At 39.4% G+C, this 13,789-nt stretch overlaps 1 protein-coding gene across 1 annotated transcript in view; it reads left to right on the top strand.

The window, feature by feature from the left end:
* FHIT (fragile histidine triad diadenosine triphosphatase) overlaps positions 1-13,789 on the top strand; it is a 1,533,474-nt gene that overhangs the window by 767,546 nt on the left and 752,139 nt on the right. The gene's annotated exons all lie outside the window — the stretch shown is intronic.

Here is a 13,789-nt window from a genome sequence, read left to right as displayed (position 1 = left end):
GACTCTTGAGAGTCCCTTGGACTGCAAGGAGATCCAACTGGTCCATCCTAAAGGAGATCAGCCCTGGGTGTTCTTTGGAAGGAATGATGCTAAAGCTGAAACTCCAGTACTTTGGCCACCTCATGCGAAGAGTTGACTCATTGTTAAAGACTCTGATGCTGGGAGGGATTTGGGGCAGGAGGAGAAGGGGACGACCGAGGATGAGATGGCTGGATGGCATCCCTGACTCGATGGACATGAGTCTGAGTGAACTCCGGGAGATGATGATGGACAGGGAGGCCTGGTGTGCTGCGATTCATGGGGTCACAAAGAGTCGGGCACAACTGAGCGACTGAACTGAATGAAAAAAGAGAGCCTCAAAAACTAACATATTGACTTCTTTTTTTGCAGTAAAAGTTTAAAAGCTCATGTGTAAATTGAGATGACACAGAATCTTTAAAGTGGACAGATGTTCGGTTGGCGTCCTAGCAGAATGGTGAAAGCAGGTATCAGTGATTAGGGAGTGGCGTGGTGGCTTTAGTTTGTGCACATTGGGCCATACTATCTGGGCCTCAAGAATATAAGCTTGATTCAAGAAGGCTGCTATTTGATCTTAGTCTTGGTATCCATGTTTAATTCAGTGTGTTTTTCAAAATTAAAACACTGATAGAGTTTAACTAATGCTCTGTTAAACTGGGCAGTATTGGAAGTCAGGATTTTGATTGCTGTCGAAGAAGTGAAAAGTATAAAGCCCATGCTTTCTAATGAGAGCTTGCTTGTTTTTTCTCTGCCTTCTAAAACTGATTTGCTAACTATCTCAGTTGCAGCTTGAATTTGATATTTCAAATATTCCAATCAAGACTCATACCTCTGAAGGGAAAAAAGGTAAAGTAAATAGGTAGCTTTATGTTAGCACACCGTCCCTGTTCTGGAGGGCAATAATTAATGATATTTAGTTAAATGAAGATACTATTTTTTTTTCTGAAAATGTTACTTGTTGTGCGTTATGGATTATGGTCATACGTTTCTTTCTTTGATAACACCTCTCAGCATTGTTCAGTCTCTCTTGAAAATCCCCAGCCATTGAATGTCATACAGTTGAACCCTTGACACACCATGGAAGTCCTGTCCATAGCAGAAAGCATGGGATCTGTGAGTTAAAACAGAAAAGGGGCTGGTGAAGGTTAAATAGACTATTCATTTGTAGATATCATCATCATTATTCAGGAAAAATTTTTATGGCTTCATGTTTCACATAAGAATTGACATGTGGTATAGTAAAGCTTGTATTAGAGAAAGTAAGTTGAAAAAATATTTTTCTAAGATCTTTGCACATTTGCTATTTGACATACTTTCAACAAAAACTTGAAAAGTCCAAGATAACCTGTTTTTTCTGTTTATGTAAAATCTATATGATATGTATTTGTTGTATAATGTACTGTTAGCCTGAATACGGGGCTTGGACTTGTTCATCCATGCTAGATGATACAGGATTGGGGATTCTGTTTTAGTCATAAATGCTGCTTTAATCATCTGCTGATTAAAATACCAAGATGTTACTGTTGAATGTACCTATTGCCCTGAGTTCCCAGGAGTGCCTCCAGAGCTGTCACTCGGGAGGTCCTAGGTTCTCCCCCAGCAAACCACACACCTCAGACCTTCCTATGATCCTGATCCAGCAACCATAGAATTAATCCTCAGCCCACAGATGGCCTCCAAGACCCCACTCCTGCAATACTGCCAGCTTCTAGGTGCCTATTGTTTATCAAATGTTGCCTCTTAACAGTCCTAAAATGAATGTAAGATGAGTAAATATTAATATAAGGTTGAAGAGAAGTATCAGTCACTCAGTCATGCCTGACTCTCTGCAACCCCATGGACTATAGCCCACCAGGATCCTCTGCAAGGTTGTAGGTACATCATCAAGCTTCATTTTACTAGTTTGTCTGATTTTATATGCTTGAAATGTGCCATTAAAAAAAAAAAAACAAACTAGGTTATAGAGTCCTGAAACCCAGTCATGACTACTAGTGAACAGATTTATCGCAAGCTCTAGTCATCTACACCTAGGTAACCATGGTTGATTCCATGGATATTAGCTAATGGCTAGAAGGGGCCTAAAATGTGCAATAAATGAGAGAAAAGAACCTGTCATTGTAAGTTGAATCAAAATATAAGAAAAAAATCCAGATTTATTTTATTTTGGGGAAAGAATGTTCATTGAAAGATAAAATATGCATTAAAAATATTATTTGGGGGAAGAGTCATGTTTTGGCTTGTTGATTGAAAGCACAGCTTTGAAACACAAAGGGCTTTATTTTGAAGTTACCAGGATTTACTAGCATCCAGGATATTACCTTAAATAATTAATGAAGGAGACATCACAGCGTGCCTGTCTGTGACCTGCAGATCTTTAGTCATCATTGAATGAAGGGATGCCATACAAGACTTTCTTTGCCTAAACTGTCAGGCCCCTTTGGAGGTCTCCTAAGTTTGCTAATAGATCCTAAATGGACTGACTAATGTTTGATATTAGGCAGCTTTGGGGGAATTGTTTAAGGGGTTATGGCTGTTTGTAGTGCATGGAAATATATGCTTCTTATGATCAATTCCACTCAAGCCCTTTGTGACCCTATATTTTACGATGAGATTATGCTTTTTAAAAAAGAAGCTAAATGGTAGCTGATGTATGAGTTGATCTTTGTTTCTTTCTCTAATTAAAAACATAAAATGAAACTTCCTCCTAGCAGTTTCTTAGACATACCTGAATCTTAGATCATTCAGGTATGAACAAAATCAAATCCTTTACAATTATACAGTAGAAGTGACAGATTCAAGTGATTGGATATGATAGACAAAGTGCCTGAAGAACTATGGACAGAGGTTCATGATATTGTACAGGAGGCAGTGATGAAGACCAGTCCCAAGAAAAAGAAATGCAAAAAGCAAAAGGGTTGTTTGAGGAAGCCTAACAAATAGCTGAGAAAAGAAGAGAAGCTAAAGGCAAAGGAGAAAAGGAAAGATATACCCATTAAATGCAGAGTTCCAAAGAAGAGGAAGGAGAGATAAGAAAGCCTTTCTCAGTGATCAGTGCAAAGAAATGGAGGAAAACAATAGACTGGGAAAGACTAGAGATCTCTTCAAGAAAATTAGAGATACCAAGGGAACATCTCATGCAAAGATGGGCACAATAAGGGATAGAAATGGCATGGACCTAACAGAAGCAGAAGATATTAAGAAGAGGTGGCAAGAATACACAGAAGAACTATACAAAAAAGATCTTCATGACCAAAGATAACCATGATGGTGTGATCACTCACCTAGAGCCAGACATCCTAGAATGCAAAGTCAAATGTGCTTTAGGAAGCAGCACTATGAACAAAGCTGGTGGAAGTGATGGAATTCCAGTTGAGGTGTTTCAAATCCTAAAAATGATGTTGTTCAAGTGCTGTAGTCAATATGCCAGCACATTTGGAAAACTCTGCAGTGGACATAGGACTGGAAAAGGTCAGTTTTCATTCTAATCCCAAAGAAGGGCAATGCCAAAGAATGTTCAAACTACCGCACGAATGCACGTATCTCACACGCTAGCAAAATAATGTTCAAAATTCTCCAAGCCAGGCTTCATTAGTATGTGAACCATGAACTTCTAGATGTTCAAGCTAGTTTTAGAAAAGGCAGAGAAACCAGAGATCATATTGCCGACATCTGCTGGATCATCAAAAAAGCAAGAGAGTTCCAGAAAAAACATCTACTTCTGCTTTATTGACTACACCAAAGCCTTTGACTGTGTAGATCACAACAAATGGTGGGAAATTCTTCAAGAAATGGGAATGCCAGAACACCTTACCAGCCTCCTGAGAAATCTGTATGCAGGTCAAGAAGCAACAGTTAGAACTAGACATGGAACAGCAGACTCATTCCAAATTGGGAGAGGCATATGTCAAGGCTATATATTGTCACCCTGCTTATTTAACTTATATGTAGAATACATCATGTCAAATGCCAGGCTGGATGAAGCACAAGCTGGAATCAAGATTGCCAGGAGAAATATCAATAACCTCAGATAATATGCAGATGACACCACGCTTATGACAGAAAGTAAAGAGGAACTAAAAAGCATCTTGATGAAAGTGAAAGAGAAGAGTGAAAAAGCTGGCTTAAAACTCAGCATTCATAAAACTAAGATCATGGCATCCAGTCCCATTACTTGATAGCAAACAGATGGAGAAACAGTGGAAACAAGGACAGACGTTATTTTCTTGGGCTCCAAAATCACTACAGATGGTGACTGCAGTCATCACATTAAAAGACACTTGATCCTTGGAAGAAAAGCTATGACCAACCTAGAGAGCATAATAAAAAGTAGAGACATTACTTTGCCGACAAAGGTCAATCTAGTCAAAGCTATGGTTTTGCCAGTAGTCATGAATGAATGTGAGCGTTGGACTATAAGGAAAGCTGAGCATTGAAGAATTGGTGCTTTTGAACCTGAGGTGTTGGAGAAGACTCTTGAGAGTCCCTTAAGGAGATCCAACCAGTCCATCCTAAAGGAAATCAGTCCTGAATATTCATTGGAAGGACTGATGCTGAAGCTGAAACTCCAATACTTTGGCTACCTGATGTGAAGAACTGACTCCTTGGAAAAGACCCTGATGCTGGGAGGGATTGAAGGCAGGAGGAGAAGGGGACAACAGAGGATGAGATAGTTGGATGGCATCACCGACTTGATGGACATGAGTTTGTCTGAGCAAGCTCCGGGAGTTGGTGATGGACTGGGAAACCTGGCGTGCTGGAGTCCATGGAGTCGCAAAGAGTCAGACATGACTGAGTGACTTAACTGAACTGAACTAGCAATATCAGCTTTGAATTGTTTGATTTCTATTTTTATTTAGGTTGCACTCATTTAAAATATTATATAAATATATATTGTACCTTCTGTCATGCTTGGGAAATAGTACTTTTTCCACTTTCCATTAGAGTTGGAAGCATTTATTAGTTTAGAGAGAGAGAGCTGTTGGAACAAGGACATTCTCTTAACAGATGCATGGAAATGTCTTCAGTTCAGAGACAGACTTATTTTTTTCTGTGGTCTCTCTGCCATTAATGATCAGTTTGGGCTGTGTAGATGACAAGGTGAAATTTCTGAGGGTTCCTTGTTTTGTCATAGAATTTCAAAGCCTTTGATTCTAGAGACTGGTCTATTTAAAATATTGACTTATCCTGCCTTTCTCCTGGACCACTCCGAGTGCCTCTGACCACTGCATTTTAGATCAGTGAGAATTGTAGTCTTCTCCTAGGACACTCAGGCTTTGTGTCTGAGTATTTGCAAATGCTTTTGGGCACTGTTGCCTAGCATGATAACTTTGATGTCAGTTATGGACAAAGTCATATTTTCTTTCTTCCTTGGAGAATCAATAATGTGGTCATACTTGCAGAGACAGGCACATCTAAACCATGGACAGGCAGTACATTATTTTCAAATCTCTTTTCTCCCAAAGGCCCCCTCCAGTCTAGTCCTCTTTGACAGTTTCATCATGAATGTTCTACAGTCTTGCTGTCTTGGGAAACCTGAGAACAGTTCCATGGAAAACAATATAATTAATATGGTGTCTTTTACCAGATTCCGTCTGTCACTCCCAAGGCAATAGGTATATTACATTTCATTTCAGTGGCACACTCCACGCTATGTGGCTTGGATTTAATATGTGGTATGATTATACTCTGTGTCATTGAGAGTTTTGAGCATGTATTACAAATAATTTTTGTATAACTTCACTATACTGTTGTTTCTTTCATTTGTTCATTTATTAATGCAAGAAATAACAGTGTCTGTTGTGTGTAAAACATTTTGCAAGGTCAGTGAACATTCAGCATAGTAGGGGAAAAGGCAATACATAATGCTCATAGCATAGAGGCCGGCACGTAAATGATGGTTTTAATGGAAAATCTTGTTGCTGCTTCTCTAGCTATCATTACCATCATCATCATGTTTCTAATCTTTTTGCCAGATTTCATTCTCTTGTTTATGTAGAGAGTAAGTTCTTTGCTGAGAGAGGCACTAAGAAATGAAATGATCATGGTTAGGTAACTGGTTTAGAGGTGACAACATCATATCAAAGCCTTCTATGTTTTCAATGAATGAAGTTCATTCTAATTTGCTAGACTCCCTTACCCTTGTATTTGTGGGTCAAGATGATTTGCTGATAGATTGACCACGACAGGACCCAAGTCATTCAGCCCAATTATTTTGAAGGGCCTTGACTCTGCAGTCAGACTATCTGAGCTCAGTTCCTGGTTCCCATTCTTGGTAGCTGTGTAACCTTAACACTCACTCATTCCTTCATCTCTAAATGGGGATCATAAAAAAAATAAATGGACATCATAAGACTAATGCTTGTTGGAAGGATTAAATTTGATAATAAAGTATGTGACTCACCCAATGCCTGACGGGTCATAAGCAATGAATATATTTATGCCACAATTTTTATTATTGCCCTAATTGTTATTACTATTAGTTGCTGTTATTTTTGTTGCTGTTGTTTTTTCTACAATGAGGACCAGTTTCCTGCCTGTTGCCCAACTAAGGGCCTTCATGTTTCTGTATGCTTGTCCTTTCTACTTTGTGAATCGAGCAAGCAGTTCTCAAACCAGATCAATGTAATTCACCTTTTATTCACAGCATAAACAGAGTGGAACAATGCTGTTCCCTTCTCTTATTAGAGAAGTTGGGGTAAAATCATTATGGGTTCTAGACTGATCATTAAATCAAGCTCTGAACTTCTTGCCCACTGAGATAAAAATGTTTAATATATCCTCTACTTGATCCTTGAATCCTGCAAGTTTATGTTCTGTATGTGATTATATCTGCATGCCTATACTGATTGTTACAGATGAAAACTTTAATTAACCTTTTGGCATTAAATTTGTGTACCAGAATAATAACTTATGGTTCTTTGCAGTACTTCTGGAATGCAAAAATTTATATGAAACATTTTAATGATAGTACTGCCCTCAATGGACTGTGTGGAGGTCTACAGTAATTACTAAATAATGCAGTTAGGGTGAAACCTGGCAAGATAGTACACATTCAAATATATAAGCTAATAATCATATCAAAGAAGACTTAATAGAAGACCTAACTCTGTTTGAAACCCAAAGAGATGTAAATACTCAGATTCCCTCTGGCGTCTCACTTAAAAACCAATGAATGGATAATGACAGAAAAGAATGGCATGTTTCCCAGTTGTGCTCGTGTGTATGTGTGTGCACACATTAATCGCTCAGTTGTGTTCGACTCTTTAGACCCTGTGGACTGTAGCCCTCCAGGCTCCTCTGTCCATGGAATTCTCCAGGCAAGAATACTGGAGTGGGTTGCCAATCCCTTCTCCAGGGGATCTTCCAGACCCAATGATCAAACCCAGGTCTCTTGCATTGCAGGCAGATTCTTTACCATCTAAGCCACCAGGAAAGCCCCAGTTTGTCTTAGTAGCTTTCTTTTATGCATCAACCATTTTTCTGGAATTTGCCATATTTGAGATTGTGAAACACTCTAATGAAATTGCATTCAAAGAAGAAATGAAAAAAATATACACTTATAAAATCCTCACGATGTTAAAATTGTTCCCCCCAACCCATGGGTTAAAGAGATACTTTTAACCTCTTACAGATTTCCTATTTTTATAGGAGGAAAAAAACCAGTGGTGATGGTTTGAATCTGATATCACTATAAGTTCTTTCCTTAAAAGTACGGAACTATATATATATGGTTCTCTTTGTGATAATATTAATCTTTGCTTGAGCCCCGCGTTCCTGAAATATAGTGATAGAAGAAACCCCGTACCCCTGTGGCGTATGTCAGTTTATCCAAAGAGAAAAATGTTTATGTAACTGAGTTCTTAACCTCCATGACCTTTGGTTTCCTCATCTCTTCAGTGGCTATCAGAGAATACCTAATTGATAGAAATGAAATTTAAAAAGATGATGAACACAGAGTCTCTGTCTGGCCCCATGCCTGGCACATAGTAAAATACCTCCTCCGTTCTTGCTGCTATTATTATTTTTATTCCTAGTACTTCGTTCTTTCCCAAGCAGAACGTTTGGTTTATATTGAAGTGAGTATAAGTCATGTTTTCTGTGGGGAGCAAAGTTCTCAATGTGGGAAATGGCAACAAATTCAAACATGAATCATTGTAAAAAGTCAGTTGTGTTTGCTATTTAAACAATGCTATGTAAAAATTAGAGTAACACACTGGTGAAATGGAGCCTCCTGTGCCTCACTTCTACTGTTTTGAAGTTGTAGTTAATGATTTTCTTATCCAAGCATTATTAAATGCACAAGCTGTAATATAAAAATGAATATCATAGAATTTCCAGAACACTCCAAAACTACTCATTAATTTTGCCCCATAAAATTGGTCTATAAACATGACTGGTGTTCTTATTATACATAAGTATGACCAAAGCCCTTTGGGGTTTCATCCATTCTCTGTTGCTATATTCAGTTGATTTAAGATTCTGAGGCTTATTTTTCATTAATTCTGAAAACCGGACATTTAGTGTTGATCTGGCCAGGATGGACCCTCTGCCCGCTGTGGGTCTTATGTGCTTTATCTCTCTTGATTGCTGGGTAAGCAGACAGTCCCCATCCTGTGTGTCACTGCTGGTGTTAGGGAAATAATACATTGGGATTTATAGAGATGTCTTTTTTCCAGTTCCCCTTTGGAGAATAAGTTTCTGTAACCATCTCCCAAAACATCTCTACCTCTAATATGTCTCTCAGTGTCGTTAAATGCGATTCTCTATGAGGTCAGATTTCATGGGCAAATGCCTCACGCTCAGTATTTCCGAAAGAAAACTTTGCCACCACACACTATGCTTCTTCCATTTGTGTGCTTGGATGACAGCCTTCCCGTTGCCACAATTCTGAAGCCTCAAGATGTTCTTCACTGGCCTGTACTCTCTCCAGATTCTAATCGTCCTCTCATGATTGTCTCTCACATCCTCTATGTATCCCAAGTGTGGGTTGTCTCACTCCCTTTTCCTCTGGAGCTCCCTTCCTCCCCCTCTCCCTCTCTCTCTTTGTCCCTTCCTCCCTCTCTCTACCCCCACTCTCTCTCGGAATATTTTCCTAGGTTCCTAATTGATCTCTTCACCTCTAGCTCCTGCAGACCTTAGTTAATCTTGGAACAGTGCTCATACAAATTAAGTGTTTTAATTACTCTTGGATTCAAATTAAATTTTATTGAAGAAATGGCCATCTATATGGGGATGGATTTCTCAGTGTTGGTGCTTATCTTCCAACCAGCACCTTGACAGTAGAGAAGTACAAATTTCAAGAGCATATACCTATTTGTTAAATTTTCTTTGCATCATTTACTGCAACACACTTTGGTCTATAGTTAGCATAATAATCTTAGATTTTTGCAACATTTTTTTTTAATCTTATAGAAAAAGATCAACTCTGGGGCATGTATCTCATTAGCATTAAAAGTACTGTCTCTGTAAAATGAATATAATAAGAGACATTTCTGTAATATAATAGCAAAAGAGATAAATGTCGGGTTGTCAGAAAACTTAAATGAATAATGGTATTTGAAGCATTTGTTTTTCTTGCAGTTGGAGTTATGATAATTACTGCTATTTAATAATTTTCCCCGAACTTAGGTTGCTTAGATGTCTTGGGTTTGGGGGTTTTTTGGACACATAAAGGCATTTACCTATCCTGTCAGAAGTTCTTGAAGGATTACGAATATTTTTATGTTCTCTATGAGAAAACAAAGAATGTAAAGTTGAAAGGCAGCAAAGACTAGACTGTTTTTTACAACAGAGCATTATACAAAACTTCTGAGAATCAAAAGACCAGGAATTTAGTTTGAGGAAATAAATGGGCCTAAGAGTGAATTGTTTAGAAGATCAACTCTTACGATGCCACCTTGATATAACATGGGCTTAATAAGAGGAGATCCAACCAGTCCATTCTGAAGGAGATCAACCCTGGGATTTCTTTGGAAGGAATGATGCTAAAGCTGCAACTCCAGTACTTTGGCCACCTCATGCGAAGAGTTGACTCATTGGAAAAGACTCTGATGCTGAGAGGGGTTGGGGGCAGGAGGAGAAGGGGACTACCGAGGATGAGATGGCTGGATGGCATCCCGGACTCGATGGACGTGAGTCTGAGTGAACTCCAGGAGATGGTGATGGACAGGGAGGCCTGGCATGCTGTGATTCATGGGGTCGCAAAGAGTCGGATACGACTGAGCAACTGAACTGAACTGAATAAGAGAGTAAAAATGTGGCTAATACCAAATTCATCCCTTTAATTAAAATTTGACTCTGTCCCTCTTCTAATTCAACAGTGAAAGATTCAAAAGCATGGACTTGGCCCAGAGGCTTTCTGTACCTTTGTCAAGAATGCAGGAGAACCCAGAAAAATCTCTTTGCTTGGGTCATGCCTTTTTGAGCAAGAGACTAAAGGATGTCTTAGGGGGCTCAGTTCTGCCATGGTGCTGCTTGTTAAGTAGGTGGTTTTGCTTCTGTTTACTTCTACACTTCCAAAGGATTTAAGGGAAAATGAAGATGTTGTGGTGACACTCTCAAGCTCTGCAGGTAAAGGGCAAATGATACATTTTCTCACAGAAGAACTCTCTGATATTTCTCTTTGCAACAGTCTTGAAGGGTCATGGGTCCCTCTCAAAGTGGATGTTATTTCTTAGGTGCTATGCTAAGTCACTTCAGTAGTATCCAACTCTTTACAGCCCAATAGACTGTAGCCCACCAGGCTTCCTGTCCATGGGATTCTGTCTAGGCAAGACTACTGGAGTGGGTTGCCAGGCTCTCCTCCAGGGGATTTGTGGGTGATAATAAAAAACTGCTACCACTACCCTTTATTCTTCAGGCCCTGTGCTAAATGTTTAATCTTCACAGTCTTAGATGTTGTTACATTTTCCATTTTACTTATGTAGATACTGAAGCCCAGAGAGGTTAAGTTAATTGTCCAAAACCAGTGTCTCTCCTGAAGTCCAGCTTTTTTCATAGAAAGTTCATGTCCATGTCCAAGGCCATCCTTCCAGACACACTAACCTCTCCTGAACATAAGGTTTCCAGTTGAAGATTTTATGCTTTCTGCCTCCTAATAAATAATGGACTTATTGATAGTAAAAGTTTCCTTTCTCTCTTCAGAGGGGGAGGAATGGAGGGAGGGTGCAGAAATGAGTATTTAATCTCTGTCAATGGAATTACGGTTTTAGAAACAGTTCTGTTTTAAAGACTGAGTCCCACGGAATTCTGCCCTTGGCCAGGGGTTCAGTGGTTGGTCTTATGTGATTAAATCTTTATAAATGTGATTAAACTCATACACTGAAAGAAGAAAAATTACTTTCTCTTTAGTGAGATATATACAGATATATCATTTTCTGTTAATTTGAGGAGTATTTTCAAAAACAAAACCTGGTTCCTAAGAGATTTAAAAACAAAAGGAATCTTCTTCTCAACACTTACCTATAATAACACCTAAATACTTGAAAGTGTGAACAAATCTCCCATGTTATTCCATAATGTGATGTGATTTCTGTCTTTTTCTACCACCTACCAATGATGAAAAGATCTTAAAGAGAATAGCATTGCTTTTAAACTTTTCTGTTCTCAAAGTTACCCTTCCATAGTAAGATATAAGGAGTTGATTTATGCGCCCACATGGTGATACTGAGGTAGAAATTAGTTGGATGAGTTACTGCTGGAGTGGTCATTCCAGGGCAGGCTGTGTATACGCATCAGGAACATTCAGAATGACCCACAATGGCATTAGTTTTGTGTTGGTCAGTCTGTAGAGAAGACCGTACCATGTACATCCTGCCTGTGGTCAAAAGGTGTATAGATCAACCCAGAGAGAACTTCCAAAAACACAGGTATAGCCAAGTGCCCTCCAGGCAATGGGTTCCCATTGATTAGTTTTAGGATAAAGATGAAAACCCCTTCCAGTGGGCAACAGGGATCTACCCAGCATGGCCTAGATACATCTTTGCCCTCTTGCCTCCTGTGATCAGCACCCCATTCTCGCCACCCTCTCTGTGCTCTCTGCCTGACAGGCTGGACTTCAGTTCTCCATGCCCACCCTGCCCTTCTCCCAACCATGCTTGCTGTGTTGCTGCTTTGACCTCTCCTCTGCCCAGATGCTCGTTCTCCATGCCTCCTCTGTTAGTTGAGGATGTCATAGGGCTTCATTCTTAGAGGTGTGGTGAGGTTTGAGTGAATTGATGTTCAAATGGTCCCTGATGCATATGTTAGCTGCTCATTTGCTCAGTCATGTCCAACTCTTTGCAACCCCATGGACTGTATTGAATTCCCCAGGCAAGAATACTGGAGTGGGTCGACATTTCCTTCTCCAGGGGATCTTCCAACCCAGGGATCTAACACTGGTCTCCTGCTTTGCTGGCAGATTCTTTACCATCTGCGCCACCAGGGAAACCAGTGCAGAGAAGGGGCCCATTATTGGCTAGGTCTTTTATTATTTGATTAATGAGTGTACTTCCATTAGACTTGAACTCCAGGCAGAGTTCAACTCCAGTCCCTCCAGGACTGGGACTATTGTGGTTCAAGGATGGGTCCTGTTCCCGGCACAATGCCTAGGCTAATTAATGGCACCCATTCTGCATGTGCCTTTATGGAGGCCAGTGCAGCCTTAGACAAACTTGAACACTTCAACCTCTGACTCAGTAGAGGATTCAGAGTTAGGATTCAGAGCCGCACTCTTAGCACAGAGCTGTCGCTGGTTCTTACCTGGCAGGCAGGAAACTCTCCATAATGTGGCCCTTTCTTATGGACCTTTAGGTACAGGGGCTGTCTCAGCAAACAGGACATCCTACCTAAAAACCTCAGCTTGATGCAAGGGTGAGTCTTGTCTTGGATCCATGTCCTACTTCCACTAAATCAGTGATTTTCAAATCTTTATTTTTAATATGCACATTCCTTTTTCACTTATAGTAAGTTATTAGCATTCCAAGTAGGGGTACTCTAGTTAGGCAGAGCATGGCTTTTTTGGGGTTTCCCATCCTTAGCCTGTCTTTGACTGCCTCTGAAGAACTTTGCCCTAAATAAAGTAATGATATATTTTCTAAGACTCTTAGAAAGTGAGAGATCAACTTTGAATGCTTACTGGGCAAACATGGAGGTAACTTGCAGAAAGGAAAAGGTTGCAACTTTTTTACTTTAAATAAGAGATAATTTCATGTGGTCATGTCATGCACAATGAATGGTTCTAACAGTGATAGAGAAAAGATCCCAGTATAACTTACTCTGCTTTTTTTTTTTCCTTCTTACTCTGCTTTTTTAAGGCTATGATGTAGCTACCTTCTTTCATCTTAAAAAAGGAGATCTAAATGTGTTGAAGAGAACAAAGTTGCAATTCTTTTTATTAGTTGCTTGATTTTGTTTAGCTGAATCACTCAGTGTAGCAACGCCTCTCAAACTGTTGGGGAGTCTTTCTATGTATAGTTACATGTACAGCATACCTTGTTTTATTGCACTTGGCTTTTGTGCTTTGCAGATGTTGCAGTTTTTTACAAATTAAAAATGTGTTAACCCTGCATTGTCTGATGATAGCACTTTTTAGCAATAAAATATTTTTTAATTAAGGAGTGTGCATTCTTTTTCTCAGACATGATGTTACTGTACACTTAGCATAGTGTAAGTATAACATTTATATACACTAGGAAACCAAAAAAATTGGTGGGATTCACGTCATTGTGATAATACCTTTATTGTCTAAATGGTCTAGACCCAGGCACACAAGATCTCTGGGGTATACCTATAT

The sequence above is a fragment of the Oryx dammah genome, unplaced genomic scaffold (assembly GCF_014754425.2).
Source record: "Oryx dammah isolate SB20612 unplaced genomic scaffold, SCBI_Odam_1.1 HiC_scaffold_9, whole genome shotgun sequence".
Taxonomy (NCBI): domain Eukaryota; kingdom Metazoa; phylum Chordata; class Mammalia; order Artiodactyla; family Bovidae; genus Oryx; species Oryx dammah.
The sequence above is the reverse complement of the archived record's forward strand: the minus strand, read 5'-3'. Positions and strand labels throughout refer to the sequence as shown.